This window comes from Pongo pygmaeus, chromosome 1 (assembly GCF_028885625.2).
Source record: "Pongo pygmaeus isolate AG05252 chromosome 1, NHGRI_mPonPyg2-v2.0_pri, whole genome shotgun sequence".
Classification (NCBI taxonomy): Eukaryota; Metazoa; Chordata; class Mammalia; order Primates; family Hominidae; genus Pongo; species Pongo pygmaeus.
The window spans coordinates 73,716,329-73,724,221 of NC_072373.2; the positions used below are offsets into that span (position 1 = coordinate 73,716,329).

Genomic DNA, 7,893 nt, shown 5'->3' on the forward strand with positions numbered 1-7,893 from the left:
GATGTGACAGTTTCTCAGACTTTCCTAGTTTTGGTGACCTTTACAGCTTTGAGAAGTACTGGTCAGTTATTGTATAGAATGTTCCTCAACTGGAATTTGTTTGATGTTTTTCTTATGATTAGACAGGGCTTATGGGTTTTGGGGAGCAAGACCATAGAGGTAAAGTCACATCATATCAAAGACACTTGCTAGCAATATGACTTGGCTGTTGAGACTTTGATCACCTGGCTGAGGTAGTGTTTGTAAGGTTTCTACACTGTAAGGTTTCTTCCCCTCATCACCCCTCTTCCCATACTGTATTCTTTGGAAAGAAATCACTATGCACAGTCCACACTTAAGGAGTGAGGAATCATGTTTCACCTCCATGGGGTGGGAGACTTTAACACCCCACTGTCAATATTAGACAGATCAAAGAGACAGAAAATTAACAAGGATATCCAGGACTTGAACTCAGCTCTGGACCAAGCAGACCTAATAGACATCTACAGAACTCTCCACCCCAAATCAACAGAATATACATTCTTCTCAGCACCACATTGCACTTATTCTAAAATTGACCACATAATTGGAAGTAAAACACTCCTCAGCAAATGCAAAAGAATGGAAATCATAACAAACAGCCTCTCAGACCACAGTGCTATCAAATTAGAACTCAGGATTAAGAAACTCACTCAAAACAACACAACTACATGGAAACTGAACAACCTGCTCCTGAACAACTACTGGGTAAATAATGAAATGAAGGCAAAACTAAATAAGTTCTTTGAAACCAATGAGAACAAAGACACAACATACCAGAATCTCTGGGATACAGCTAAAGCAATGTTTAGAGAGAAATTTATAGCACTAAAAGCCCACAGGAGAAAGAGGGAAAGATCTAAAATAGACACCCTAACATCACAATTAAAAGGACTAGAGTAGCAAGAGCCAACAAATTCAAAAGCTAGTAGAAGACAAGAAATAACTAAGATCAGAGCAGAACTGAAGGAGATAGAGACATGGAAACCCCTCAAAAAATAAATAAATCCAGGAGCTGGTTTTTTGAAAAGATCAACAAAATAGATAGACCACTGCCAGACTAATAAAGAAGAAAAGAGAGGGCCGGGCGAGATGGCTTATGCCTGTAATCCCAGCACTTTGGGAGGCCAAGGTGGGCGGACCACGAGGTCAGGAGATCAAGACCATCCTGACTAACACGGTGAAGCCCCATCTGTACTAATAATACAAAAAATTAGCTGAGCGTGGTGGCGGGCACCTGTAGTCCTAGCTACTCGGGAGGCTGAGGCAGGAGAATGGCGTAAACCTGGGAGGTGGAGCTTGCAGTCAGCCAAGATCGCGCCACCGCACTCTAGCCTGAGCGACAGAGCGAGACTTCGTCTCAAAAAAAAAAAAAAAAAAAGAAGAAAAGAGAGAAGAATCAAATAATCAAATAGATCCAATAAAAAATGATAAAGAGGATATCACCACCAATCCCAGAGATACACAAACTACCATCAAAGAATACTATAAACACCTCTACTCAAATAAACTAAAAAATCTAGAAGAAATGGATAAGTTCCTGGACACATCCACCCTCCCAAGACTAAACCAGGAAGAAGTCAAATCCCTGAATAGACCAATAACAAGTTCTGAAATTGAGGCAGCAATTAATAGCTTACCAACCAAAAAACATCCAGAACCAGATGATTCACAGTCAAATTCCACCAGAGGTACAAAGAGGAGCTGGTATCATTCCTTCTGAAACTATTCCAAACAATAGAAAAAGAGGGACTCCTCCCTAACTCATTTTATGAGGCCAGCATCATCCTGATACCAAAAGCTGGCGGAGACACAACAACAAAAAAAGAGAATTTCAGGCCAATATCCCTGATGAACATCAATGTGAAAATCCTCAATGAAATACTGGCAAACCAAATCCAGCAGCACATCAAAAAGCTTATCCACCACAATCAAGTCGGCTTCATCCCTGGGATGCAAGGCTGGTTCAACATACGCAAATCAATAAATGTAATCCATCACATAAACTGAACCAATGACAAAAACCACATGATTATCTCAATAGATGCAGAAAAAGCCTTCAACAAAATTCAACAGCCCTTCATGCTAAAAACTCTCAATAAACTAGATATTGATGGAACGTATCTCAAAATAATAAGAACTATTTTTGACAAACCCACTGCTAATATCATACCGAATGGGCTAAAACTGGAAGCATTCCCTTTGAAAACCGGCACAAAACAAGGATGCCCTTCCTCACCACTCCTATTCAACATAGTATTGGAAGTTCTGGCCAGGGCAATCAGGCAAGAGAAAGAAATAAAGGGTATTCAATTAGGAAAAGAGGAAGTCAAATTGTCTCTGTTTGCGGATGACATCAGTGTATATTTAGAAAACCCCATTGTCTCAGCCCAAAATCTTAAGCTGATAAGCAACTTTAGCAGTCTCAGGATACAAAATCAACGTGCAAAAATCACAAGCATTCCTATACACCAATAACAGACAAACGGAGAGCCAAACCATGAGTAAACTCCCATTCACAATTGCTACAAAGAGAATAAAATACCTAGGAATTCAACTTACAAGGGATGTGAAGGACCTCTTCAAGGAGAACTACAAACCACTGCTCAATGAAATAATAGAGGACACAAACAAATGGAAAATCATTCTGTGATCATGGATAGGAAGAATCAATATTGTGAAAATAGCCATACTGCCCAAAGTAATTTATAGATTCAATGCCATCCCCATCAAGCTACCATTGACTTTCTTCACAGAATTGGAAAAAACTACTGTAAATTTCATATGAAATCAAAAAAGAAACTGCATAGCCAAGACAATCCTAAGCCAAAAGAACAAAGCTGGAGGCATCACGCTACCTGACTTCAAATGATACTACAAGGCTACAGTAACCAAAACAGCATGGCACTGGTACCAAAACAGAGATACAGACCAATGGAACAGAACAGATGCCTCAGAAATAACACCACACAGCTACAACCATCTGATCTTTTGCAAACCTGACAAAAACAAGAAATGGGGAAAGGATTCCCTATTTAATAAATGGTGCTGGGAAAACTGGCTAGCCATATGTAGAAAGCTGAAACTGGATCCCTTGCTTATACCTTATACAAAAATTAACTCTAGATGGATTAAGGACTTAAATGTAAGACCTAAAACCATAAAAACCCTAGAAGAAAACCTAGGCAATACCATTCAGGTCAGAGGCATGGGCAAAGACTTCATGATGAAAACACCAAAAGCAATGGCAACAAAAGCCAAAATACACAAATGGAATCTAATTAAACTAAAGGGCTTCTTCACAGCAAAGAAACTATCATCAGAGAGAACAGGCAACCTACAGAATGGGAGAAAATTTTTGTAATCTATCCATCTGACAAAGGGCTAATATCCAGAATCTACAAAGAACTTAAACAAATTTACAAGAAAAAAACAAACAACCCCATCAAAAAGTGGGCAAAGGATAGGAACAGCCACTTCTCAAAAGAAGACATTTATGCAGCTGACATACGAAAAAATGCTCATCATCACTAGTCATCAGAGAAATGCAAATCAAAACCACAATGAGATACCATCTTACACCAGTTTAGAATGGCGATCACTAAAATGTCAGGAAACAACAAATGCTGGAGAGGATATGGAGAAATAGGAATGCTTTTACACTGTTGGTGGGAGTGTAAATTAGTTCAACCATTGTGGAATACAATGTGGCAATTTCTCAAGGATCTAGAACCAGAAATACCATTTGACCCAGCAATCCCATTACTGGTTATATACCCAAAGGATTATAAATCATTCTACTGTAAAGACACATGCACATGTATGTTTATTGTGGCACTATTCACAATAGCAAAGACTTGGAACCAACCCAAATGCCCATCAATGATAGACTGGATAAAGAAAATATGGCACATATACACCATGGAATACTATGCAGCCATAAAAAAGGATGAGTTCATGTCCTTTGCAGGGACATGGATGACGCTGGAAACCATCATTTCAGCAAACTATCACAAGAACAGAAAACCAACCACCACATGTTCTCAGTCATAAGCAGGAGTTGAATAATGAGAACACAAGGATCCAGGGAGGGGGACATCACACACCAGGGCCTGTCGGGGGGTGGGGCACTAGGGGAGGGATGGCATTAGGAGAAATACCTAATGTAGATGACGGGTTGATGGGTGCAGCAAACCACCATGGCATCTGTATACCTATGTAACAAACCTGCAAGTTCTGCACGTGTACCCCAGAACTTAAAGTATAATTTAAAAAGAAAAAGAAGAAAAAAAGAAATACCTCAGACTGGCTTTCTGATCAGCTGTTTCCCTGCACAGGCGGGCCATAGGCAGCCATGGTGCCCAGCCGTAATGGCATGATCTCGAAGCCCCACTTCCACAAGGACTGCTAGCAATGTGTGGCCAAGTGGTTCAACCAGCTGGCCCATTAGATCTGCAGACGCAAGGCCCAGCAAGCAAAAGCACGCCGCATTGCCCCATACCCCGAGTCAGGACCCATCCAGCCCATCATGTAGTGCCACACTATACAGTATCACACCAAGGTGTGCACCAGCCACACTTCAGCTTAGAGGAGCTCAAGGTGGCAGGCATTCACAAGAAGGTGGCCCAGACCACTGGCATCTCTATTGATTGGAGAAGGCAGAACAAGTCCACCGAGTCTCTGCAGGGCAATGTGCAGTGGCTGAAGGAGTACAATTCCAAACTCATCCTCTTCCCCAGGAAGCTCTTGGCCCCTAAGAAGGGGGACAGTTCTGTTGAAGAACTGATATTGGCCATCCAGCTGACAGGACCAGTCATGCCCATCCAGAATCTCTATAAAAAAGAGAAAGCCCTAGTCATCACTGAGGAGGAGAAGAATTTCAAAGCCTTCACGCATCTCCTCATGGCCTGTGCCATTGCCCAGCTCTTTGGCATAAAAGCAAAAAGAGCCAAGGAAGCTGTAGAACAGGATGTTGAAAAGAAAAAAATAAAGCCCTCTTAGGGATTTGTAGTAAGTCAGCAGTAATGCTGGGGGAGGAAAAAAAAAAAAAAAAAGACATATCTGAGACTGGAGAATTTATAAGGAAAAGAGGTTTAATTGGCTCATGGTTCCACAGACTGTACAGGAAGCATGGCTGGGGAGGCCTCAGGAAACTCCCAATCATAGCAAAAGGTAAAGGGGAAGCAGGCATATCTTACATGACTGGAGCAGGAAAAAGAGAGAAAGGGGAGGTGCTACACACTGTTAAACAACCAGATCTCATGAGAACTCACTATCATGAGAACAGCATGGGGCAAATCCACTCCCATGATCCAATCACCTCCCAGCAGGCCCGTCCTACAACATTGGGGATTACAATTTGACATGAGATTTGGGTGGGGACACACATCCAAACCATATCACTTGGATTGGGTTCCAATGTACTCCTGTAACTCAGTGATCTTTGTTCCTATCCGTATTCTGAATACTGTTTGTCATTTCAGCCATCTCAGCCCAGTTCAGAACCCTTGCTGGGGAAGTGATACAGTTGTTTGGAGGAAAGAAGGCACTCTGGCTTTTTGAGTTTTCAGGGTTCTTGTATTGATTCTTTCTCATCTCTGTGGGCCTATCTACCTTCAATCTTTGAGGTTGCTGACTTTGGGATATTTTTTCCTTTTAACCTATTTGATGATCTTGAGGCTTTGATTGTAGTATAAGGTAGATTCAGCTGACTGGCTTTATTTCTGGGAAATTTTAGAAGGCCGATGCTCAGCTTCCAACTTCTGGACTGCATGCTGTATTCTGGGGGACTTGTATTGGTTCCCTACTTTGTTCTCTGGCTCCCTGAAGTTAGGAATCCACTGTGCTGTGGGTGGCACAGGAGACAAGGTAGAGCAGCTGCAGCAGAGTGCTAGTGGGTGCCAGGTGCCTGCCTTCCTTCAGGTGATCACCACAGTGGCAGAGGCAATGCAGCTGGGGGAGTCAGTAGGTGTTGGGGGCCCTGCTGGCAACTGTGTGTGCAGCTGCACTGGTGGTGGTGTTAGCTCAGGGGCAAGGTGCTGGCAAATGCAGGTCTGGTTGCCTTCTCTGTGCCCTGCAAACAGGAGGGATTGCTCAGTGTTGCAGAGGATCTGCTGTTCTCTCATAGTGTTAGCACAAGAGTGGGCACTGATGGGGGAAGGGCTGGCTGGCTCTGTGCCACCAAGGCTCTGTCTGCAATGGTGGTTGGTGGGGATGGGAGGATGGACTGCACTCCTGCACACTGGTGGGCAAGGAAAGCAAAACCTGCCTCTGCAGACATTGCCAGCAAAGTGATGTGGGGAGTTGCCATGGACCTGGGGGACGCTGCAGTATGGGGAGGGAGCAGGTGGGCTGGTGTGTGGCCATAGGGGCTGCCCGGCTGGAGCTGCCAGTCAGGCATGGTCTTCCGGCACAGAAGCAATGGTGTGGGCCACCAGGGCACTAGAGACTGCTCTGCAAGCAGGTGTAACCAGGCTGGGGCTCCTAGAGAGGCCAGCAGACCAAGGGGTGCTCAGGTCAGACCAGCCCCACCTGATGGGGAAGACCACCCTGCAGAGATCATGTCCGACAGTTCCCCTAGGGCTAAAGTCTTCTATGGGAGCAAGTTCAGCCTAGGATGGCCATCCCTGGCCATGCTCCACTACAGACACTCCTGCAGTATACCCTCTGGGCTCCACATCAATGGCTTGCTGCCCCTACCCCTTCTCTAAGCAGCTCTCCCTGCCAACTCAAATGTCCGTGATGGTGAAGGGGTCTTCTCCTACAGGGGTTCCAGAGGCCCATGGCAACAGTGGGTTGTTCCTTGACAATTCAACTCACCTGATCCCCCAGAGCCATTGTGGGCCAGGAACAAAACCTGGTGTGCGGTAGTCCTGTGCCACATTCCCAGCTTTCACTACCTTCAGCCCAGCTTCTGTGTCTTCTCTCTGTCCACTCTTGGTTTCTTCCCTCTGAAGATCTGTTACGGGCATTCCAGTCATCTTGGTCCCGTGGTGGGAGCTCTTCCACCTGGCTGTGTCTAGTCACCCTTCTGAGTAAGATCCATTCCTGACTCCTTTTCTTTCCTATTCCTCTTCTTCCAGATAAGATAATATTCTATTAGCCAAGAGAAGTCAGCAAAAAAGGGGGAAAAAAAACAACAAAATAATGAATTTGGCAAATTGAAAGCAAGTAACAAAAATGATAGACTTCAGTCCAAACATATCAATAATTTCATTAAATGTAAGAAGATACAGATAGGTTAAAAAGAAAAAGATAAAGATATATCATGTAAATGGTATGCAAAAGAAAGCTGAAAGTTTTATTAATATTAGGCTTAATGGACCTCAAGACAAGAAGAATAAAGACAGAGATATTTTAATAAATGGATCAATCCATGAATAAGACATAAAAATCCTAAAATGTAGGTAGCTTAATAATAGAGCTTAAAAAATTGATGAAGCAAAAGCTGATTGAACTAAAGAGACAAGTAGACAAATTCACAATCAAAAGTAGAGATATTGGCTGGACACAGTGGCTCACTCCTGTAATTCCAGCACTTTGAAGGATGATTGGGAGGATCACTTGAGGCCAGGAATTCAAGACAGCCTAGGTAACATAGCAAGACACCATCTCTACAAAAATAAAAATTAAAAAAATTAGCCAGTTATGGCAGGCGGCACATGCCTGTAGTCCTAGCTACTTGAGAGTCTGAGGCAGTAGGATCAGTTGAGCCCAGAAGGGCGAGACTGCAGCGAGTCATGATCATGCCACTGCACTCCAGTCTCGGTGACAGAGTGAGACACTGTATCTAAAAAAATAAACAAAAGTAAAAATAAAAAGAAGTGGGGATATTAATTTTCTATTTAATAATTAGATAAAAATCAGTAAAGATAT

The 7,893-nt window shown here is 43.2% G+C and overlaps 1 pseudogene; it reads left to right on the forward strand.

Annotated features, from left to right (window-relative positions):
* Positions 1 to 4,372: 4,372 nt before the first annotated feature.
* On the forward strand, positions 4,373 to 5,019 carry LOC129037572 (large ribosomal subunit protein eL13-like; annotated as a pseudogene).
* The last annotated feature ends 2,874 nt before the right edge of the window (positions 5,020 to 7,893 follow it).